General features: G+C 34.8%; 1 protein-coding gene across 11 annotated transcripts in view; it reads right to left on the reverse strand.

Moving 5' to 3' along the window:
- tmod (tropomodulin) overlaps positions 1-26,072 on the reverse strand; it is a 117,976-nt gene that overhangs the window by 73,885 nt on the left and 18,019 nt on the right. Inside the window, exons 1-2 of one of the 11 annotated variants that reach the window (XR_011395000.1) lie at positions 6,561-6,840; positions 1,221-2,019 (exon numbers count right to left, since the gene is read on the reverse strand). The exons of 9 other annotated variants lie outside the window; for them this stretch is intronic. The gene's annotated coding sequence lies outside the window, so the exon portion shown is untranslated. Of the gene's footprint in view, positions 1-1,220; positions 2,020-6,560; positions 6,841-23,858; positions 24,520-26,072 lie in introns of those variants that run through there. One more of the 11 variants, XR_011395001.1, reaches the window with a different exon arrangement.

The raw sequence follows: 26,072 nt of genomic DNA on the forward strand, positions 1-26,072 counted from the left end.
AATCTATAAAGATATTAAAACTGGCATTCGAAGCTAGCAATATGAGCATATACGAAAGAGTGGTCCGAAAGAAATGAACATAGGTATCTTTTCAAGTTTACTCATCAACTCCGATTTACGTGAAATGATAATGTAAATTATATAGCTTTATTATTGGTAAACCAATAAGAACGCAAAGAAGAAGTTTCTTATAGAGTAGTGAGTGTGGTGGACGTGTCTAAAGCTCTGCTTTATGAGCTGAAATAAAACTATGATGAGATATGAGTGTTATATGTCAAATGTGTAATTCTTTTGAATGTCGCAATTTTTTTCTGCCATAAATGAAGGTAACGGTTTTTGGGTGCAGATTGTATGAGATGTTGATATGAATAATGAATTAATGCTCTTGTTGTAAAAATAGCAACTTTAAATGAATACAAATAAAATTTAAGCAAAAGAAAAAAACTTAAAAAAGAAATTCATGCGAAATATTTTATTCCACTACATAATAAAACATTGGGGTAAGATTGGAGAAAAGCTGGTAATGATAGGAATAATAGTAAATTTTAAATAAATTCTAGCTAAAAAACAATAATTAAGAATTATGGAATGTAAATAAGACAATAAGCGCTAAAATATATTGGAATTTATTAAAAAGAAAATGTTTCCTTTTTCAAAGATAAACAAACTGACATTTTAGAATATTTCACATTAAATCGAGTCAATTATGTTTTTTAAATTAGCAAATATTACTGGGATTAACATTATTTTAATTTTTTAATTTAAAATTTTCGCAATTAATTTTTAATCCGTTTTTTGGGAGTTAATTAAGTTTTTCGGTAATACAAAAAAAAATATTTTTTATGAATAAAATTATCTTCGTAATGCATTTTTTGCTACACAAATTATAATTAGTAACTTGATGTTAATAGAAATTAGCCAAAGTTGTAAATGTTCATTTGTAAATGTAAATATGGAATTACACTTTTGCAATGACACACATTTTTCCAGAATATTATTTTTACTTTCTCAGTTGTAAATTTTTTATAGCTTGAATATTTATTTAGCTAATCTAATGCGCGTAATTATGCGGGCTTTTCGAAATTCCAGTGTAAATTATGAAGTACATTCGTTTAATTGCGCAAATATTTGCTCAATCACTGCACACACACATAAACATGCATACGAACATACAAACGAACAGAGACATTACTTGCCCGCATTTATGCCCGGCTATTTACCTTGACTGTGGTGCGCGTTTTTCGCCACTTCGAAGTCGAGGTGGTGGTCTCATCCTGCTCCTCGATAACGTTATTATCCTCCATTTTGTGTGTTTGTGTGCGTGTGTGTGGGGTTGGTAAGTTAAGTTTTTAGTAATGTTAACTGTGTTGTTATTGGTGCATGCAATTCACATTTATGTATGCAAGTGCTGCCTTTGTTGTTGTTGTTTGAAATATGAATTCGCGTTGCGGCACAATATGTTATATTCACTTGTACAAATGTAAATAAATTATGTGCGTAATCCTTTCAGGATGCGAACGTGATGCTGCGGCGTCGTCACCCCTCACTTATGTGTGCGTTGTACTGAACGTGCATATATGCGCTGGTGTGTGTGCGTCGTTATAATGCAAAGCTTTTATTTTGATGTTTGGCTCTTTATTTCGTTTATTATGACATTTATTTCGCAAATATACCTAGACACATAGAGGCAAGTGTGCAAAAATGCAATAATGTGCTTTGGCGAATATTTTTTGTGCTCAAAGCCTTGAAATGTGACGGGCTGTTGTTGTCACGGACAAGGTGGAATATTTTTTGACACGAATTTATAAAAAATGCACAGCAATTCGCTGTTTACTCTTTGCTTTTTACACTTCACGTTATATCACTAATTGGCTTAATATTGTCGCTCAACATTTTTTGCTCATTGCAGTAATTCCTTTTTATTTTATTTTTGCTATTCTTCAATAATTTTTAATAAAAATTCGTTTAATTGATCGCATCAACGAAACACATCAACTTATCACAAACACTTATGTCACACTATGTAATTTGGATAAAAACTTTTTGTTATAAGATTGAACACCGAAAAAATACAAAACATGCACGATAATGTTTTATAAGTAAATCTGAAGTTGGTCTGATGAAATGCGCCTTTACTGTACTTTTTTTTTCAATCAGACAAAAAAGATTTTTCCTTTCGATTTGCGTTATATTTATTCTGATATTTGATATATTTTTATAAAATCAGCAACATTAAATGCTTTTGAAATTACTTAAATTTTAATTTAGTTTGTCAAAAATTATGTTAATTTATTTCGACCTATTTAAAAAAAAATTGTAAATGGCTTAATTTACTCAGATATTTCACTATTAATTAACTATATTTATCTTCTTATAGTTTTAAGTTTTTGTGGTTCGACTTTCTGGTAATTTCAATGTTATAGCTTTTTCTTACTTTAATTTATTTAATGCAGATGTAACTATTTATTAATGCAAAGTAAAAAAATTTGTTTAATTGATTTATTTTTTTCCTTTCATAACCAGCATTAAATTATATTATTTTTTATTTGTGATTTTCGTAGCATTTAATAAAAGTTTTATTTATTTTTTTTTAATATTATACAGCTACAATTAATTACGCTTAAAGGGCGATTTCATGCAGATATTACTAATAATATATGCATAACAGTTGTTGAACAGCAAAATTTTGAGTTTTATTTTGATGAAAAATTCTGTTTTTAAATTGTGCGGTTATAAAATTGCGAAAGCGGGGAAGGTTTCTCTTTTGTTTTGCAATGGTAGAGATGAATTTCAAGAACAAAAAAAAATATTTGTCATCACAAATGCTCAATTATTTAAATACGTATGTGAATTGTTAAAAAAATATATTTAGTGGCATTTGAAATACATATCATCAACGACAAGCGCTAAAAAGTCGTGTCATCTGAATGCCGGAACTGAAAAAGCAACCAAATTGCGATTGAGCAAACCACAATCGAAATGAATTATTTCTGCTAAGCAGGATGTGTGTATTTTAAGGCTAAATTGTCTGTGGTTTTCGCCTGCTGCGCTTCTTAACTTCCTTGTAAAATGCTTTGTAATGCAAAAACAACGAAATACTTGAAGCTGTGCGCAGTGCAATTATTCTGTTTTGAAATTTATTTGGCTGTCAGTTCAGCTGTCAGAAGCGCTGCGGAGAATGCATTTACACGCATGTGGGCCCTGACTAGATATGCGTTTGTGGTTGTGGACTAAGTGTCACTTTGCAGTGAAGCGTGATTGCTATTTAATTGAATTGAATTGATGTCCGTGCTTTGTTTTTATGATTCGAACTTTGTTAAGTTGTTAGTCGTGTTCCGTGGTTTTGTTTATGTTGCGTATACGCCCCCGGGTCTTTGCTACCATGCGAAGACTACATGCGGCTATACAATTTACTTTTATATATACAAGCGTGTGTGTGTGTATGTGTGCGTAGTGTTTGTTTTATATTGCACACCAGTGAGTCGCTTTGTGCATTTTGGCGATTTTTTTTAATAAATTAATATTTTTTGTAAATATTTTTGTGTTTGTGTGTTGGGTTTGAATGCACTTTTTAAATTTCTTTGTTTGTTTTTGTTGGTTGTTTGCATAATATTTAAATTATTTTGCATGTATTTTTTAATGTTTCGTTTTTTGCTTTGTGTGTTGTTCCTTTCAATTATTTGATTCGTTGTTGTTTTGCACTGTGTTGTTCAATTAAAATGTAATTTTTTTCGTGTTTATTTAGTTTTCTACTTTTTTGTATGTATTTTTGTGTGTTTGTTATATAAATTTCCAGAAAAATTGTGAAATGACATTTCGTAAAATGTTTTTAAACTCTACTTTTGCCAAATTCTCATGAGTATATTTTTCGAACGCAAAAGTGTATTCAAATTTCTTCAGTACGGCAAATTTTGAAAATCTGTGCGAAATACTTTTCACCGCGCGCACAAATCCAACTGGCAGCCGTGGGCCGCACAATTTCTCCACAGCAACTTTTTACCAATTTGGTGTTTTCATTTCAGATATTTTCATTTAATTTCTGAAAATGTTGCTTTTGATTTATTTTTTTTCATTTTTTGTTGTTTCTATTATTTTGTTGCGTTTGTGTGTGGACTCATATCTCTATTCGTCTTATTATTATTTGTGCTCAGTTTTGCAGAGCGCTCGCCGCTGTCGCTGGCACTTGAAGAGGCGATTCGACGCGGCCACTTTGCTCAACGGCCGAGAATCGGTTAGCTATTAGCTTAAGATTTTTGCACTTATTTTTAAAGGTGCGAGCGTATATGTGCAACTCTGCATGTGTGTGTGCGCGCATGTGAGCGCATGAGTAAGTAGCCTTTGAGTGTATGCGAGTGCGGGTGTTGTTGTTGCATGTTTCGACAATGGCATTTGCTAGTTTCATTTACTCGCAGCCAAAAATTGTTTTCAACTTTTCAGTGTTGGAAAGTGATAGATCTTTCATTTCGAAAAAATTTTTTCTATTATTATATGTTACTGTTATAAATATGAGCTCGTCAACACTTTCTAAGTTAGCCACAGTATTTAATCTGGCTCTCATTATTTTGTTTTCATGCATTAAGCACTGTACAATAGTTTCATCTCTAAAGTCTTTGAGGACCATGAATAAGTAAGGTATAACGTAAGATCAAGAGTGTCTAAAAAATCAGAATTTTGTAACCCTATAATAAAAGAATGTGGCTAAATCTCTGGTTAATTTGGACGTTGTTTATCATACGCCACTGTGCGTCAAATTAAAGCAAGTGCAATCCATTCCATTTTATGTATTTACATACGAGTATATGAAATTTACTCTTTGTGTCAGCTGATCATGCTGCTGGTGAGTGCGAGTAGCAGAAGTGCTCAAACACGTCGCTTTCTGACCCAGCTGGTATTTTTGCTGCCAATGAACTGATATTTAGCTTAAGCTGTATGTGCTCTTATTTTTTCAGTTTTTATACGAAAATTCTTAAAAAAAAATTTTTTTGTTCACTTTTTAAGCAATTTTATGGATTGAGTTGGCCGAAATTTGTATAAAATAAATTAATAACATAAAAAAAATATATAAATAATATAAAATAAATGATATCATATATGATAAATATTTAAAAACAATTTCAATTCGAAAATATTCGAAAAATCCTACATCCACTATTCCCGTATAGCCTATATAGACATACTATGTCAGTGTTGGTGAGTCTTGAAATGCGTGGGAGCAACAACATCACTATGCGACTCAAGTAATTGCCGATGTTCAACTTTTCAACGCCAATCCAAACAACTTGACTAACAGTAGTGTGAACAGAATCACTCACGTCCACCAACACATATATTTACGTTCAAAGTGACGTACCTGCAGGAAATCGTCATAAAATTCCGTTATTCATAAAATCTATTTTGCATAAAAAAGTAATACATTATTTTTTTTTTTCAAATTAGGCGCGCTGTAAGAATGACGATGTTGTTTCTTTGACGTTAACGGTTGATGTTACCTTGTTTTCTATCAACCTTGCATTTTTGTCAATAAAGTTCTTTTAGTTTTCTGAGCCTTAATAGTCGTATTGTACGCGTTTTATAGCCTGAACAGGGTATATTCAGTTTGCCACGAAGTTTGTAACACCCAGAAGGAAATGTCTGAGACGCTATAAAATATACACATAAATGATCAGCATGATGAGCTGAGTTGATTTAGTCGTGTCCGTCTGTCTGTATATACAAATTTGTCCTGTATATACAGATTTGTCATCTTTTAAGCTATCGATCTGAAATTTTACACCAGCGGCCACACAAACTGAAAAATTGGAATTCAGTACTTGTATGGGGAACTTTGAAATTGCGAAGGGTATTATAGCTTCGGTGCAAGCAAAGTTAACGTTTTTTCCTGTTTAATTTTTATTTACAGAAGTGTATTTGAATGTTGCTTATACATGTACAAGCAGGAAGTGTTAAGTTTCATTTAAACGGCTAAGAAACCATTATGCAACTTTCTAAGTTCCCTCGTATGTACGGGGCATTGTACATTATTTAAAACTTAGTTCGCTTGATTTCCTGCATGACATGAAGACTCTCACACAAACACGTACTCCCTCCTAATCCAAGGCGCGGTAATGGCCATTAACAATTAAGTGTACGAGTTTGTCTGTGGCTGTTGCTGTATGTGTGTTTTCAAATTTAAATAAATATATTTTCATATGCGATATGTTTTGCTTTCTATCATATTGGCTTTGCGAATGTTTTATTAGTTTAAATTAAAGCAAATTAATTTGGTGATTTTCTGCGAAATGTTAAATGTTGAGTGTCTGCGCGGCGCTTTTGTTGGTTAGCGGCGCAGATTGCACGCTGAGCCATTGTTTTTGTTGGGAATTAATGCAGCATAAGCAGATTTTACTACAGCAGCAAAGCGCATCGAAATTTATGGCCAACAATAAATTCGCTAAACAATGTGTTCATATAAAAACACAGATTTGAAAGCTTAGTATAAGTTGTTTTTTGTTGGTTTGGTAAAAGCTTGAATATTTGAATAATTTAGTAACACAGTGGAAATTATGAATTTAATTCTTTACTGTTATTTTATTTATTATTTTATTTTACACGTTTCCACATTTTCATGTAGATTTGCTACTGTTTTTTATTGGTTTTTTGAAATAAATACGCAAAATAACCGCAAAAATCTGTTGCAGTTAAAACTCGACTCAGCTTCGCGCTGTTCACTGATATTTTTTAAACGAATATAACGGGAGTAACATTGATATTTTCAATCGAATAATTTTAATTCAATTCACGGTATTTGAATATTTACGCGAAGTTGTTATGGCAACGCTTACTGTTCAATACTGAGCTGGGCTGTTCAGCGCAGCACAGTTGGCGAATGCGAATGGCTGCTGACTGCGCTCGCTGCATCCCCGCACATCTGACTGCGTGCGGGTGCAATAAACCGCATCAATGGCGGTTAAGCGGTTTATCGGGTGCCCAGCGGGATTTCGGGCACACATGCGACTGCAAATGTGTCTTCATACGCACCAATGCGTACACACACACACGCGGAAAGAAAAAAGAGAAAATCTTTCTTTGTTTGGCCGCCTCTAGGTGCTTTGTTTCTTTGTTTGGCTGCCGTATATGGCGAAAATTTCCACTGTCAATTCGACTAGTATAAAACTGTCAGCGTACAATGCACTCCAAGGCGCTAGCGGCACATCACTTCCTTTTATTCGTGACACGTTCTTCACTACGTCGTTCCGCGTCGCTGTCGTCTGCTTTGTGTGATCTGCTTTGTGCGTTGTTCGTGCGCGCTTTGCCGCCTTGCTGCTCACCTTTTGACGCGCAACTGTCACCGGCATTTTATGTAGAATTTATTATTGCGTTTTACTTGGCGCGCACCGTTAGCTTTATGGCTCACGCGTCCGCTCCTCCAGCGGCCGGTGCTCTTTAAACGGCTGCTATGTGCCGTTGCCTTTTATTGAACCTCGGAAATTTATTGCAACAAGGGTTTGTTTAAAAAGCAATGAATCATTATCATCAGCGGCCAAAGCAGCGCACGACGCTGCGCCTTATTAACTGCTGTTCATGTGTGTATGTGTGCACTTGTACATCTGCTTAATGTAAGATTAACGCGCTCTGTCTTCGTCTGAACTTTTTTCATCAATTTTATTTAATTTGACTTTATTATTTTACCCTCAGTGTTTTCAATGACTATCTGTGTGTGTGTGTATATTTGTTTATGTTACTCATACGCCACCGTGACTTCGCTTGTCCCATTTCACTTTGATAAATGCATATGTGTGTGTTATGTTCGTGTGTATGCGAGCGCGGTTGTTTGCCTTGCATTGCAAAAATCCTGTTGTTCTCTTTGTTGTTGTTATGTTCAATAATATTATTGCATTAGCGAATGCGGTTGCCTTCGCTGTTATTGTTTTTGCCAAATGAGTTTAATCTTTTGTTATTTTAGCTAGAAAATACTAAGACGTTTTAATGGTTGGAAGCAGCGGTGCACTTGACTAATTTTGCGGAAATTTTTAATGAATTTCATGCCGCATTAGTACATGTAAAGCATTAATATTGTCTTTCAGTTTGGTTGTTTTCATAAATAAATTGCACTAATTTATTTGCATTTCAAAACAAATGACACTAATAGTATATATAACTTAGTTATCATCTTAAATTAATTTGCATTTACTTTTTGTAAATTTTTTTCTAAATTTTGTGATTTTTGGTAAATATTTCATGTAATTTGCGGAGTCTCACATTAAAATTTCGAAGGAAAATCGAGCGTTTTGAATTGACTAACTTGATTTTTTAATTAACTAAAACTTTAACTCATGTGTTCATATGTATTAAAAATTAAAATTAAAAAAAAACACTCTCTCAAGTAACACAATTTGTATAATTGAATCATGACATTTGTTTTTCAGATTTCAGCATCAAATTTTTATTTTCTAAAAGACCATATTATTTTGTCACTTATTTTTAAGCACTTATTTCAAAGCTCTATTTTTAATTTTGACCAACATTTATAGCATATCGCCAAAACCTTATGAAAGAATAGGGCTGATCAAGCAATATTTTATTTCTTAAATGGATACTTTATGTTAAAATATATGGTTTATCTGAATTAACGCACACTTTTTTATAACTTATATTTACTTATTAACTTATTATACACTCCACCACTTCATCCACTGCATTGTTTAATTTTCGTGTTAAAAAAATTGTGAAATTAAGGTCAAAGTGACTAAAGCACTTCTAATTAAAAGATATGCCGCTTCATAAAAGTGTCATAAGTGTATATGACATTGGCGTTTCCTTATGCAAATCTTTCTAAAGTCCTATATGCATCAAATCTTCCAGAGTAGTGCTTAGAAACCATAAACTTAATTCATATATAATTTCCTACCAAGCGCTCCAACTATCCTCCGTAGATGCATATATGTCTTTTCTAGCCCACTGAGTTACCAACGCCGCTCCTCCCCGAAATATATATGTAAACATAAAGCTGTTCGCTAAAACTCTTTATATGCCCAAAATAAAATGGGAATAGAATAGAAAGAAGAAATAATAATCATAATATAGCAATAAAAATCGATGTGCATTATTTACACTCGATGGCACAAGCTTCCCAATTCCGACCAACCTTAGCTCGTTGCCACACTAATTTGTTGTTATCCGCTTGTTGGCACGGCACGTTGCTCAGCCATATGCTTTTGCTTTGCAACATTGCTAATTTTATGGAAAACATTCGTGGAGGGAAATTTGCTTAGAAGTAGACTAACGGTAAGTGAGCGGGAGATTACGGTTATGTTAGTGGCGTGTTGCTGCAATGGACTGGAAATAAGGTGGGCAGGACAAAGGCGGCATAAGTGTGAGAAGCTGCTGATATCACAGCATTTGGAAGCGACTGATACCAAATAATCATAATCACCCACAAGTAGGAAAAAGGGAAAGATGCATTGCAGTACGGCGAATGAGGAGTATTGACTAAGAGCAGGCAATAATCATAATCACCGCGCACAAACAGCAACAAACCACATATTAAGACAAAACTTAGTGAAACAGATGCAAAGCAAAGGCATTAACGAGCGATTTCGGGAGAGCGAGCACAGTAAATAAGCACAATAATATTAACGGTAGAAATGAGGAAGCGTCTGCCACATGCCGCCCCACCTTACCACCGACTAATCTGCCGACGTGAAGCTAAAAATATGATAAGCGTTCTATATAGTGGCAGAGACGTGCAGCAATCGGCAGTTTAGCTTGCGGGCAAATGTGCGTGGCGATATCGTAAGGGGAATCGGGAGCACCAAAAAGGGGTGGCAACTCATGCTAAGCAATACAGCGATCGTCAGCGAAGCGTGAAGTGAGCAACAGCCGTAATATTGTAGCCGCCAAATATTGCCAAAAATAACCAAAATCATAAAAGACGTAGGCATGTGTGCGAGTATGTTGAAATAACTGTGTATTTCTGTGTGTACATTGGGGCAATCGGCAACTTGGTATAAGCCTGATTATTCAGTAAAACCAATGCGTGTAATTCACGGTGATGCATTAAAGCGGGGGTTATTGAACAAATTTTAAATTGTTTGTGGCTCTCATGCCAAATTTATAGCGCTATTTCCATCAATCTTGAAACTTTTTTTATTTTTCTGATGCCTAAAAATCTAGTTGATAATAATGTTTTGGTACTGATTTATTAAGTATGACACCAACTTAAGAAAAACTGTATCTAAGTCACAAAGTCTCGAAGTCGGCCCAGAAATGGTTCTTCTATTCAAAAAGCAGAAAATATGGTGGATACCCTCTCTAACTCTCCGATTTAAACCGCAACAATGCAAAATTCGCTAAGTAATACATTCAAGCTGATGATTTTCCATACGAAATAATAAAGAAAGACACACCCTAGTGCTGGAGAGCATACAATTTGATGTCTGTATTTTTATCCGGCGTTGAGCTCCGACTGTGTAACGCCTCAATAATCACATTGATTTTGGCCAATCGCATGGCTAAATAGGCCAATATTCCGCATGCAAACACACACACACGGTAGTTTACGCACAAACACACAGACACGCATGTGTACATATGCATTTGGGCATGATTTTAAATAGCCACACAATTTGTGGCAAATATACGCCGCCGATTACGTTCAGATGCAAATATTTAACTTGTCCGTCCTGTTGAAAGCGATTTGCCACTCAGCTGCGTAATACAAATATTTATGTACGCACAGAAGACCACACACACGCACACAATCTTAAATGCTCGCAAGACAACATGCCAACAGACCTAAATGAGCGTCACTGCTCCGGCTGTAACGCAAATGTTTGCACGAACGTTATTTAATTTGAATTTTATTAGGCAACCGCAATTTTTTGGCCACCCCGCCCACCGCGTCTGCCACGCCTATCTGCTGGCCGGTATAATCCACAAATTAGTGGTTGCAACGCACGGTTGCTATTTTTGGCAAATGATTGCCATTCATCTGCCTTGCTTTGCTTTGCTTTGTTCAAGTTTGTGATTAGCATTCAAAATCGGTTCGGAACAGTTGGGCAAATGCATGGAAATTTAATATTTGCGTTCTGCGCCTTACGTCACGCGCCGGTACAAACGCACGTACGCAAGCAAATGGACATGTGAGCATCCAAAAACGCATTGAAAAGCAAACAAACAAATGCAATGATTGAATGCTAATGCAGACAACGTTGAAATGATGCCGAATGTTAGTTGGAAAATAGTTTTTATTTTATTTGTACCCTAAAGTATATACTTGTACATAAATGATCAGCATGATGAGCTGAGTTGATTTAGCCATGTCCGTCTGTCTGTCTGTCCATCTGTATATACGCGAACTAGTCTCTCAGTTTTTGAGATATCGATCTGAAATTGCATGGAAAACTGTTTTATTTGAGGGAATATCCTCACGACTTTTGGCATTAGCTATTTTCTAAGGCAGCAATGTAATCTCCGAAGAAATTATTTAGATCGGAGCACTATAGCATATAGCTGTCATATAAATTGAACGATCGGAATCAAGTTCTGGTAAGGAGCCTTTATATTTGTGAAGGGTATTATAGCTTCGATGCAACCGAAGTTAATGTTTTTTTTTTTTGCGTTTTTTTTTTGTGTTTTTTTTTTTTTTTGTTTTGTTGTTAAAATGATATTTGTGCACTCTACAATTGATAAAGAAATTATAAATACCACAAAAAGAAAATCAGCCCCCCGAAAAACAAGTATCAAAATTATTTTCAAATAAATTTGGGCAGTTTGAACAGTAAGCAGAACTGCTCCTGGAAAATATAAAGACTACCGTTAAATTTTTTTTTTTAATTCAAACGTACTTTGTTGTAAACGTGTTGTTTTTTTGCTAAGAAAACTAATTTAGAGGAAAAAAATAATCGATTATTTTCAAAAACAAAAAATAGATTGTAATGGTGAGTCAAAATCTAAAAATAAGATTTTCATGCTATTGCTTCAATACAAACGCGAGTAATAAATTAGTTGCGATTGTTTATATAATAAGTGAATTAGTGAGAGCGTAAACAAATTTGCTGAAAAGTGCTTTAACCTCAGGTACATAAGCGCGCTTGCGATAGTACCAGGTGAGCGCTGTGTAAGGTTGTGTGTGAGCACAAGCACACACACGTTGCACAAACAGATGTTTTGAGGCCGCGCACACACGTACCCACGCACACACCGCCATGAATGAAACTTAAGTTTCGTACGCTTTCATGCCTTATTGCTGTTGTTGTATTTTTAATTTTGTTTTCATCTGGTTTCCTGCTATTTTGGGTTAATTGCGCGCAGCACAGGTAAGCAAGCGATTCTGCAGACGTCAGCGCACGAAAAGGGAAGCAAGCGGCAGCCAAAGAGAACAACAAGGAAGCTGAAAATGAAGTGTAAATACAGCTTGAGCGTGTGGTTCTGTGTGGTGGTGAGTCGCAAGCAAATGTAAACATAGTACCAACAAGAACAACACAACGGCAACGGCCATCTCAGGTAATTAGCGTAGCGCACTCAATCCAGCGAGCAGCCCAGTGTACACCAATTATCCAGCAGCCATTAGCTCGCCATTTCGACGCATTGTCATCTTCCCAAGTACTCGGGCCCAGTAAGTGCCATGTTGCTCATACGACATGTGGGTCACAAGGGCGATTCGTGGTCACCAACTCTTGTGCATGCGATACCTGTGTGTGACAAGGCAGTAACTAAGTGCGCTTAGCGGAGCATAATGAACCAGTAAATATTCGGCTGAGCAGTCAACACTCCAAGATGTGCGTCCATTGAGTACACAAATGTTTGCTTGTGCGCAAGTTGTATGCTTGAGTGCGTGCGGGTGTAGGTGTGAGCGTTTATCGCACGTCTATCAATTGAAATTGTTGTGCTGAAGGTGTTGGCGCTGCTGTTCAGGTGTTGGCTCAAAGCGCATATGGTACACACACATGCACACATAGCTATGTACCTTAGCATATACAAAGCCACATGTATGTATGTGTATTCTTCGCAAATGTTTGACGTATGCAAATGAATTGTGCTCATTTATTCGCACGTCTTTCCTCGCCCGCTTCTGTTCTTGACGAGCATGTAAACTCACATTTTTTATTTATTTTTACAGCTCATTCTGTTTTTTCGATACATAGTGAAGGGTAATCGCAAAAAGTAAAACCAAAAAATTAAAAAGAAAATACAAAAAAAGTATTATTCCGCTCACCTGTGGTTCGCACAACAATTCGTGCAGCAACAAACGCCAACAACAACCATTCGTCAGCACCTATTTGCCAGCTGAAATTCTTTTAAAACTATTTTTCAACGCATTCTCTCATTTATTTTCCACTTCGGCTAAAATAAAAAAATTGATTTTCGACTAAGCAGTCGCGGGCAGCTGCCACTTTTTCACGCTCAAGGCAGCTTCTTTTATGATTGATAATTTTATTTTTATGAATACAACTCTAAAAATAACGCACGCAACGCATGTGCGTGTGTGTTTGTGCTTTGATGTGGCAAATTCAAAATCAAGGCGATTTCGTTTTCGAAAATTTTCTCTCAAAATATGCGAGGGTTATTGTGCGAAGAACGCGCGGTTGGATTGAGTGAGTGTTCGCTTGACATGGAAATCGTTCAAAGACAACGTCAAGGGTGCTGAAAGTGAAGACTTTCAGTTCCAAAATGTTTGTTTACACGAGCTCATTGTAAATAATAAGGTTCAAATGAAACAATGTCTTATAATTGCCGAATTCAAATTGTGTAAGAAGAAGTTGATTAGCAACTTTTTTTTAAGAAAACAGACTCAAAATTCGTTATGTTTGATTCTTTTCGAAAGCTCTACACTTGATCATATCTTTGGAGAGAGTTGTCACCATTTAAATCGCTCATTCAAAACCAACACTAGAATATCTGCATTTATACACGAAGCCTTTCGTTGCTCATTACCGCGAAATTCTGTTTTGATGTTGTCCATTGCATTCACACGAGCGCTACGAGTCCAGCGATTGGAATCGGAAAAATTTTCTGCATTCCCTTTCATATCACACTATTAAATTCTAGCATGCTTCATTTTAGCAGTTCAAAAATTTTTTTCATTTGTTAATTTTTCCTATTACGTACTAAAAATATATGATACCATGCAATTGCAATGATGGAAAGAATTGCACAATGAAAAGCACTGCCGAATAGCTAGCAACGAACTGTTACGCAAAGCTTGTTGCGCGAACTCGTCGCCCTCTTGCTAGTTTGAGCAACAAAAATCCCCCTGTGTGAATAAAGTCTAACCAGTTAAAATTTTTCTGTAAAAAAATTTTTTGGAATGGTTGCCACTTGTTAAAAATTTTAGTCCAAACGTACAATCACAGTTGATAATTACTGCTCTACAATATGAAAGATTTCATGAAATTAGGCGAATTAGATGTCTATGCCTCGCACTACTTCCTGTGTTATTTAAGTAATTTTTTTGCAAGTATACTTTCAACACTTTGTGCGTTGGCGTTGTCATTAGAAGACAAATATATATGTATATATATATGTATATAAATAATATTTTTATGTAATATGAATCACTGCAAAACTTTAACCAGTTTCTGCATATATGCAAGCTCTTGTGTGCATGTAACTGTACGCAATGGCCGGCGGAGTTCATACATATTTACAAAAGCGTGCCTTCGTTCGCATTATACTGTTATGTATTGGCGATTTTCATTTCGATGTTTTCAGATTCTCGCATTGTTATGCATATGTTTATGCAAATTGTTTTTATTGTCTCATTTCTTAATCTTTATAATTTCGCATTTTCGCACTTCCTCCTCCCCTCCACCTACGCACTGTTTGTGCTCCAGGTTTGTTATTTTTATACTCACGATTCACGAGGCAAAATCGCTTTGTTGCGTTCGAAAAGTATTTCACCACAGTTAATTTTACCATTGCATACTTTGCGGCGTTGCTGAAATGCCGTTGATTTACTGCACATTCGGCATTGCTAGTTGCCCTCTAAAGTCACTCAGCTGTTGTGGGCGTGTGCGCCTTTTCTATATATTTCTGCTATTCGACCTTAAAAAACAAGATTAATTGCCAGAAGCAACAACAAAGCACCGCATACGAATGATACTAACAATTTTGATATATTGAACATTTTGTTGCACTTGCAACGTTTTAGATAATACATATAATCGTTATGGCTCACACACAATACATGCAAATACCATAAATCACAACTAACGAGTTTTATTGCCTCATAAAAATATTCTAATATCCACACATGTACACACATATACACACATGGAAGTGTGTGGGTGAGCGTTTGCCTTGTGACAATGAAAGTGGCGAAAATGTATTTCTTTTTCATATTTGCAACATGAAGAAATTATTATCTGCGAAAACAGTAAAATTTGATGGGTGTTGCGTATTTGTCACAATTTCAGCTATGATTTTTATTTATGCACAAATAAATTGTTTGCGAAAAATTTCTATTTTGTTTTCAAAAAAGTTTTACTTTGCGGTGGTCATTGTGGTGGTGGTAGTTTTGAATTACTAGCGCGCTCGGAATTTCGATTGCACCATTTTCATGAGCTTAGTTTTTTTTCTAGACAATTCTAATTACAATCACTTTGAAACTAGAACTAGAAATAGCACATTACACTAGTCTACAGTGGTTCTTTTGCCCTAGATATAAGTTTTGAATATATTTGTGCTTTCAATAAATGACACTATCAGTGATTTTACCATAATTTTTTTTTTCATTTTACGTTACAAAAGCCAGAAAACAGGACACAAAATAACAGACACATGTTTAAAATATAAGTTTTGTTTAGGAAAAAAAGGATAAATCGAAGTAAACAGAGTATCAGTCAAACGGCTTTTATGAGTTTTCACTTTATAATTTTCCAGTTGACAATCTCTTTTTAGCGATGAGCAATAATCTGTCATGAGCGATGATCCCTGAATAATGATCAATCTGAATATTTTCGTTCAATTATCTTTAGATCCTTGTGGTCATTTTCCTCTGTTCTGCACTATACAATAAATATCTAAACCATCCGAAAATATATCCAAATGATTGTGTATACAGTCTAACTTGATACTTATATTTGCTCTTAGAATCTTAGAGTTTTTCAGCATATATTGCCAAATTTCTTCATAATTTGACGTTATATACATGGTTAACTAAGAAAAGTTTGACCAACAACACTAAACTTTTCCAAACTTCACTTTCCGAAACAGCCATAACTTGTGTCATCAACCCAGATTGGTGTGCAGAAGAGTTCTGAAGTAAACGTCAATAAGTCCTTATCACGAATAGTCGAACCGTGTCGATATTAACAAACTTTGCATTAAAATTTATTATATAGTTTATATATAAATAAGTCAGTGTGTGAGATATCTTTGTTCTGCTAACAGCATGTCACGATGCTAAAATGTATAACATCCTTTAGATATATAATTACTATGGTTTGGTATGGCTTAGCCTGAGGGTCAAATCTGTAGATTAGTTGAATATAAATAAAGCAGACTGGAAACAAAATATGGACAGTAATGAAATTAAGTGAGTCTGTGACCTATAATATAAGTTCAAATGATACCAAATATGCTTGCAATCCATTCACGTTTTCGTCGAATAATGAATTTTCAATTCTTGTGCAAGCATTTTTAATAAATAATTTAGCCGAACCTGAAAGCGTAAAAGTGTAGCAAAGATATTGTTTATAAATTGAACAAAATAACACATTTGAAGAAAGAAACTTAATTACATAATTGCTCTCCGTGGTTTCTTTAAAATATAAGAGAAGGCGTTAAAGACTGTCTACCCCAACTCAATGCTCCTGCAAAAGTCACCGTCGCCTAAAATATGTGGTCACTAACGCAAAAACAACAACATCATAACCTCAACTTATCTGCTTCTTTTAACTTAACTTAACTTGCTGTGCAACGCAGACATTTACATCAAAATTTATATAAATAGAATGGTTTGACTGTAAGAATTTTGATAATGAAAGACTTTGTCTATGCATTGCATGAGACCCACAACAACAACAACAAGAAACACTGGAACACATATGTGTGACTAAAAATGCATTAAGATGATTAATGCCGTATAACGGTAGTTTGCTGATGTTCATGCCTAACAAAATGGCATACAAAGAAAAGCAGGTCCATCAGCAAATGTGCGAGAGATAAAAAGTGCACATGCTAATTTATTTTGTATATACTTGTATTCTTGTGTGCGGCAAACGTTATGAATTGGCTTCTTATGTAAAATGATTGCTATTGTCTGGCAAGTTAACGGTATTTATTATAGTAAAGTATTACACAAAATTATATAAATTGCTGTGTTTGTGTTTGCAGTGGCATTACTAAATATAAAATACGTAAAATGTACAAAATGTATCACTTGCTTCAAACCACATCACGATCAATCATTTCTCCAGCAATTTGACAAACACGCTCTCGAAAAAGTCATTGAAAAGCTTAATTCAAAGCAAAGGCGACAAGCACGAGGCAAAGACAATTAAAGTGCAATGCATTAAACTTCACAGCTGCCACAAAAATGTTGAAAGTCTGGCAGCACGATTTAATATGCATGTGTGCGCATGTACAGCAACATGCAACATATTTAGCAATCAACTTGTGTTTTGAAGCCACAGAAACGATTATATTTTCTTTGTTTTAAATACATGTGTATCTGTGCACGTGTGTGTGTGCGCTCCCACTTAGATGTGAAATGTTGCAACAATTTGCATGTTGGTATCTCTAATGCGCTATCGCTTCAATCAACGTCACATCGGATTCAGATTTTTCTGTTCAAAGCAAAGAGTGGCAAAAAGTTTCGGAAATTAGAAGCGGTGATATTTGCGATTGTAGTTGCGCGATTCGCTAATTGGATTAGTTTGCAAGCGTGTAGACTGCCATGCTCCGACAGATGTACAATACAAACATGTGCACATATATTCGCACCAATTTATTGTATATGACAGCTACAAATATATGTAAATTCGTTTCGGATAGGAATGAATTTGAATCGCAAATTTAATTACTTTGAACCCGCTGAAGATAATGCTTTGAAACAAGTTTCATCATTAAAATGTACAGTTAAAGTAAAATGCTGCAAAGGCACATGTACTTTTTTTCTATATGCTGCTTTTTTAGCAAATCTTTATGTTATTTTGACAAAAAGTGGTCACCGTAACTTGGAATATGTGTATTGAAATCCCGGTTATTTCATTATACTTAAGAAATACCTGAATATGAGGAGTCCAAATGTTGCAGAATATACCGAGTACTCTTTGAACATTATTTATCAATAATTATCAAAAGAAGAAGAAAGCAACTTATTTTAACAAGATGTTTATTGCAAGCTTTTTGTTTCCTCTTGCAAAGTCTGTTTAATAAATAAGTAAAATGATGTACATTTATCAAACTTAAAGAATTTCTTTGATCACGTAGTCGATTTCCAGTAGGACCTCCGAACAAATGATGTTTGACGATGAGAATGATTTTTGTGCTTAAAATGAGCTCAAATCCAAAAACCATTAAATATTTTTATTACTATTATTTTTATTACTATAAATGATTGCAAGTAATAATGGAAGGATTAGTCAAATTTAAATTTTTGACAAAATTGTCGGCTTTCTAAAAAGTCGTTTTATCGGAAAATTTTTACAATTCAGAGTGCCTTAAAACAACAAAATTATTATCAAAAATTTGATTTGATAAAAATATTTGATGAAAGTTTCAATACTTATTACTTACAATACAATAATGCGAATATAATTTTTTTTCCGTTTATAAAAATAGTTTTTTGAGAGAAGCGCGCTAAAAGTTTTGGGAGCTGATTGCACTAAGTTAACAAATTCTAACAAATATGCTTATATCTCCAAAACCATTTGCCGGAACAACATCAAAATATCGCAGAAATTCTCAAACATTGGTTATATATGCAAAACAAAAAAAAAATATATTGATATTCACAAGTGGACTAGGGCTTGAAGGCCTATTGCCTCATATAAACTCGCATTTGCAATGAATGATTTAACTTTTTAGAAGCATAAGTAAATACAGTTTTATGCGCATATTTTCTTATTTTGGCAAATGGTAATTTGTACCGCAAAATCTTGGCGCTGCTATTTTTATCCCTGGACAGTTTAATTACCACAAAAATGTGATACACCGAAATAAGTAGGAAATTCGCACAGTAAACATTTAAGATTTGCCTGCGCGCCAATGCGCGTGCACTTAATGCAACAACACATAAAGTGGCACAAACACACAAGCGGTTGCACGATTAAATGTGTGCCAAAACACGCGGAGCGAAATCGCTCGAAATCTACGCAAAAATCACTTATTAGAAATGACGGCGAAATTACTCGAGAACATATTGAGATTTGCGAGCAGACGTGGCGTGTGGACAGTGCGGCATCGAACCGTGACAGCTCGGCGACATGCAAAGCAAATGCAGGCGGACAGACGGTTGAGTTGAGTGTGTACCCATTACGCCGGATTACTAGCCATCGTCTCAATATACTGATTAAGTACAATGATGTAGACAGCACTGAGCGACGGACGACCACCGCAACGTCAACTGTTGCCGCGCTAAAATCGCCACGCACGCATTAAATTGTTCGCCTATGTGTGTGTATTTTTGCATATTTACATATGTACGTACATGTGTGTGGCGCGGTTGGGTTAGCAAGTCCCAGAAACATTGTTATTTGCTGCTAGTTTATGCACCAACATGATGGCTACATATACTACATATCTACAGTGGTGTGCAATAGAAGTGCCAGCGAAAGGGAAAATTGTGTGTTTGTAATTATAGCTTGTGAGGACACACACATGTTAATAAGGACACTGTGGAAGGTCCAGTTACTGACGCTAAAATAAACAACAACGGGCCAATAGTGCAAGTTAAGTTCATCAGCTCCCAAATTAGAATTTCTTAAGGACTATTGAATTTTTCACCAATCAATATATATAATAAAACAAAATATGCAGAGAAAAAGTAACAAGAAAGAGACGGAAATTCATCGTTTGTTATAATAGCATCGCAGTGTATCGTAAACTTGAGTTTAAGATTTTTCGCAATCAAATAGAGAGTCGAATCTTCACAAAGAAGAAAATGTGTTGTCTTAGGGGATTTGGCCGGTGAACAAGTCAAGCACTTTGAAGACTAGAACTGTTGAGTTTTTGCGGACCACATGTGCTAACCAATTAGTTTTAAGTCTAGTAGGTCTACCACGAATACGTTTTTGGATTTAGTTACCCCACAAATTCACCAATTCAGATTTAAAATTTCTGGGTTCATAACAAACACATGTTTTATCAAGAATAAAATGCACGCCTTGAAGTCTTCACTTATTGCTAAATAATATATGTACAGGGTGGTTCAGAAACAAATTAAAATTTTTTCAACTTTTAACCTCTCAAATGTTGCTATTTCGTTTTACTTTTTCACATTAGTTAATTATGTGTATAATTTATATCATTTAAGATTGACTTTTTGAGCTTCACGATATCCTAAAGCAGAGTATGATTGTCCTGCAATACTAAATTTCATCAAATTTCAAAAAAAAGAAACTAAGATTGTTTTATATTAACTTTTGAGTGAATAATAGTGGCCACGAAAATTAAAAATAAATTTTTCTTTTTTTGATGCACACTAATGTACACATGTATGGTACATACACAGGTTTGTAAATGAGTGCTCTATGGTTTGTTCCATTTACATATTGCAAACACTCAGTATATAATCTTTAATTGTGTCTCGTAAAAGTTTATAAATATGTGGTATTTCAATAAAAAAAAATTAGAGTTTTGTAAAGAGAAACGAAGGGAATTAATTAGTACTTGAGTGAATAGTTGGTCAAAAAGTTCAAAGTTGTCCTTTATATCACAATTATTTAAAAAATGTACTGCAAAATAAACCAAATAAATATCTATCGACAATATACATATATGTACGTAACACCCACTGACTCCGCATTTTTAGGTGAATATTAAGTATAATGCGAGTACAAATTCCATCGGCTCATGCATGACAGTAATTAATGGTGAAGTATTATTTTTCAAATTTTAATTGCAATATCCATACATCACTCATATGACGATAGTATAATGCTATCTATAGGCAATATACATACATACCTGACTCTTATGCTCTTCAGCAAGTGATTACAGAAACAATTACGCGCGCAAGCAAAATGTTGTTACTCATACGCCCTGTAAATCCCAATCATGAAGCAACATATTCCCTGTACATATGTACATATGTGCGGGTGGGTGTGTGCATATGTGAGGACAACTCGTTGCTACACCTCATCACGGGGTTTCATTTCTGTGTATTGCATTACGTTTTCATGATTAATTGGCTTCCATAAATTGTTAAATAACTGCAGTTGTTTACAAAAGAACCGTTATCAATTATATTGCACGCTGCAAACGTTTTAATTACTTTTTTAAATTACTTAAAATAATAAACATGTAAAAAATAGCCACATAACGGGTTCACTTTGTATCTATGTGTTCAAAACTGCATATGAACATCGTTGGCAAAAAATATTAAGTTTGTGAAAGCCGCAATTGCTTTTTAGTTTGTAAATTAATCAAATTAAATTTGTTCGCACATATGTATTTGATTTTACATAAACTAATAAAACATTTGCGAATTTGAAATAAAATACTTTTCAATTCAACAATGCAATTACAAAAACAGCAGTGGTTGTTGAACGATTTGAAAAATTTCGTGATTATTGAGAAAATTAAAAATATAAACCGGAAAACTCTTGAGCGAAAGTAAATAATTTTTTTTTTTACAAAAATCAAAAACTATCGATGGAGCTACACTAGTACTTTTTGATTCATGTGTTTCTAAAATATAGTGCGATTGCTATACAAAGGTATACCTAAATTTAGAGAATTCACCAACTATTAAATATTTTATTCTAACTATATTATTATTGATTTCTTACCGTAGATTCTTCACCCTCATATACACACACACGCAGAACCCACAATTCGAAAAAACATCGAGATGGAAATAAGAAAAGCAAGCAAGTACTATAAAGAAGCATAATGAACAAATTTAATTAAACCATGGACCTTGGCAATGGCTTTGCGGATTTTCTTGGCAGAGCAAAAGAGGCGACGAAAACCCGATGTTATTGAGAGATTTGTTGTCGATAGCGATGCGCTGCACTTGTTGATGATAGAATATATTGTACATTCGAGAGCAATAAATTGCATCGAAGATACCAAAGCCCGAATAGAAAAATGAAAACAAAGAAAGCAATAACAATAACAAATATAGGAAAACAGACAAGCGCAGCTACAAGTGTGGTGCCAACAATGCAATCGATGACGCCGTTGCATACAACAATGGCCTTAGCTCACCTTGAACCACACCTCGAAGCGGCTTCTGCACATGCATGCATACAAACATGCGAGTACATTCCTGCAAATTCATTGTTTGCACAAATATTTTATTTTTCAATAACAGCTGCAGGACGGGTACGCGTGAAAAGCAAGTCAATCAATTTTTCCCACCTTTTGTGTTTGTTGCAATTTACAGGAAAATATTTGAAAGTGAGCTGCGTTGTGATTTTTCCTCTGTGAAATGTTGGAAAAAATGATATTTTTTAAAAGTTATTAGCGCGTTCACACTTGGAAATTAAACTCTCGCGCATATGTTTGCTAAGCTGCTCAACAACGACGTAAACACAAGTGAATGCTCTTCAAGGAGAATAGCCGTGCAAGAGCCGTACTAAGCAGCATGGTTGTGGTACTGGGAAGGGTAATATTGTCACACAACCTGGAAGCAGAAACATCTTGCAAACGATCAAAGTAAGCATAAGGAATAGTTGTCTGGTATCATCCTACGTTTAGATTTATTAAAAGATAAACTGGCAATAAAAAAAGAAAGTTTATTTGTTGTTGAAGCAGCTTACAATATACTTCAAGTAGATTACATGCAACTCCATTAGATTGTCTCTTATGAAGTAAACCCAGAAATTGGAATCGATTTTAGTGGATAATAGGGTTTTGTAAAAAATTGTACCTTGCTAAAAGCAAGTAGTTCAGACAACTTGCGTTCCACTTTGACAGAAGCAGCTCGCAGCCACACAAGTTTGGGTTATTGACCAGCACTTGTCAAGCTCAAAGGCGTCCATAGCTCCGAGGCTAGAGCGCAAAAGGTAGCACTTGGAAATTACTTTGAGTACACAGAAAAACTTTGTTCCGCAAAGCAAATACGAGTAGGAGATTAGGCTTATAAACTACATTGATTTGTTAAAAAAGGTAGCTAAATTATAATTGTGTTTTTTCAAAATATATATGTTTAATAATCCTTTTTTTCCCTAAACCTCGATATCTTTCAGTAACATTCAAATATTGAAATAAATAAATAAATTCACCTCAACGACAATTACGCTCAGAGATTTGGTTACTGACACGTTTGCCTTCAGTAATCTGCCTTAACTGGCTTCGCATTCTTTGGAAAGCGGAAATATTTCCAATTAAAAATAACTGTTGACCTATTGTCCATAGATACATACATACTAGGGTGGCGAAAAACAAAATTTTTTTAAGTTGATAACTTTTAATAGGCCAGAAAGAGGACTCTCCACAGCTTCTAGAACACTTATCAACATTTTTTTACGAAATAAAAATTTTAACTCGAAATTTGCTTTAAAGTGAGTGGGGCCGTCTATAGATGTTAATAAAATTTTCTTTTTTTTTCCAAAAATTTTCTTTTTTTATAATCTACAAATTTTACCCTCAGGCTAAGCAAAAACAAATATTTTTTAATAATTTTTTTAATAATAATTTATTTTTTGCTCCACCCTAATACATACATATGTATATCTGTCAATGTGTTGAACAAATAAACAACTTACCTTTTCTGTAATTGCCATTGTGTGACGAGGTTTTCAAATTTGTGAGTGGCGCCGCACGAGCAAAATGTTAACTTTCAATTAATCTCACGCTGGCAAATTCAATTAATATTTACCCTAGTAACAGTAATTTATTTATTTTACGCTCCGATCATTTATATTATTTACTGGATTTCTGAAACAATCTGCAACTGCGAGTGAACGCTTTTACAGAAAATCAAAATTATGCGTGATTATGTTGCCGGAATGCTGTTTCACTCACACTCATACAAAGTCAATGGAGTTAAGTGATGCAAAAATGGAAATTCGATAAATATTTCTGCCACCTTTTATGAATCTTTCAGCACTTCAATTTATTTATATGCAAAACATTTATTGAACTTGTCAATCAACTCTCCTGTTCACTACACATTTGTGACCATTTACTGCGACTCCACGAGCTCTGCTGTTGCTTTGTAAGCATTCGCTTCCGCTCGTTGATTCAATCACTAACTTAAAGTTAAATGCAAAGCTCGAGTCGTTAAACTGATTCCCCGCAAATAAACTATGGAGTTCTGATACTTGTGGTGTGCTTTAGCTAGGAGCTGCCTGTCGTGGCTCTGCTTCGCCTGCTCGCGCGCGGTTTGCACAATTTTCCGCCGTCTGAGACGTTGGTGAATTCAAAATTCAACTGCGGAAATTTGTTTCGTTTCCTTTGTGTGGCATTAACTTTTATCGCATTTGTTGTGGCATTCATGCGCATATATACAAACAGATAATTATTTGTATACGTATTGCCTTTGGCACTTTTTATTGTTGTTGCTGCGATCATTACAATTCTTGCATCAATTGCTCTAGCAATCGCCTCAGTGCAGTTGTAAAATCAATCAGGCGCATTGGCAGCAACGCAGTGTGTTTGTGTGTGTGTGTGTGTGGGCGGAGGCGGAGGCGAAGAGTGTGCAGATTTCGCCGTTGTATTTGGTTGCTCGGCGTGTATTTCATAGCATTTAAAATGCAATTTATTTATTCAGCATAAATAGTTTCCCTTTGCTCGCTTATGCATGACGTTTCTATTGCATTTCATTCTTCGACATTTGCTTTGCCCACTTTTTGCTACAAAGACACTACTTGACATGTTTATGCGTCAGTAAGCAATTCTGGGTTTGCTGTTCAGAAAAAGAGTTGGCAGAGAAGCGGAACGCCACAGTTAAAGGAAATTGCTTACATACTTGTCAGTTGCCTAAGGGTGTTTCTCAAACTAATATCATTTCTAGATTGCTCATGCAACAAACTGATGTCATATTTCTTATATTTCAGGTCTAGTAAATAGCTTAGCATATGTGTATGTGGTAGATGCTACACCAAAACTATTGACAATGCTCAAGCGTATGCATTCACGTATTTATTTTAGAGGACGATTGAGCAATCGTTTTGTTTTCGCTTGTAGTGTGCGATTTAATTGGCTTCCTTTAAGACGGGATTGTGTAAACATCACACCGCTCTAATGTACGAAACTTTTTATTTTTGGAAGCGCTATCAACACTACTTATCTGGTTTAGATTTAATATTTTCCGTTTCTTGGTAAAATAAAGGAGATGTTTAATGATGTTTTTGCAGAAAGGTGTATCTCAGTAAACGATTTTTAAATGGAATATATTGGTATTTGTGTGTTTTGAGCTCTTGCGTTCTTTGAACTAATTCTAAGACAAAATATCTTCGAACAGATTTCCAAAACAGTGATCACTTAATAAATTTTAATATTTTTTTATTAATTATAATATATGCTGAGTTTCAGAAATTATACAAGATTATTTGTAAACTTATTAAAACACTTATTTAACAATGTGCGGAAGTTGACTTGACTTAATGATTTAAATATGTTTTCTTAAGTGTTCAGATTCAGAATACGTATCAACTTGTTACACCCTGATCAGCGTACATTAAGTTTGTCACGATGTTTGTAAAACCCAGAACAAAACGTCGGAGACCTTATAAAGTGTGACAAGCTGAATCGATTTACTCATATCCGTTTGTCTGTCAGTTTTCTTTCACTTTTTAAGATATCGATCTGTAATTTTGCACACACCCTTTTCTCCCCAAGAAGCTGACCATATCGGACCGCTATAGCATTTAAATGCCATACAAATTGAACGATCATAATCAAGTTCTTGTATGCAAAACTTTTTCCTTTACAAGACATCTTCACGAAATTAGCATAGTTTATTGTTCAGGGTAACG

Source organism: Bactrocera oleae, chromosome 2 (genome assembly GCF_042242935.1).
Source record: "Bactrocera oleae isolate idBacOlea1 chromosome 2, idBacOlea1, whole genome shotgun sequence".
In the NCBI taxonomy this organism is placed as follows: Eukaryota; Metazoa; Arthropoda; class Insecta; order Diptera; family Tephritidae; genus Bactrocera; species Bactrocera oleae.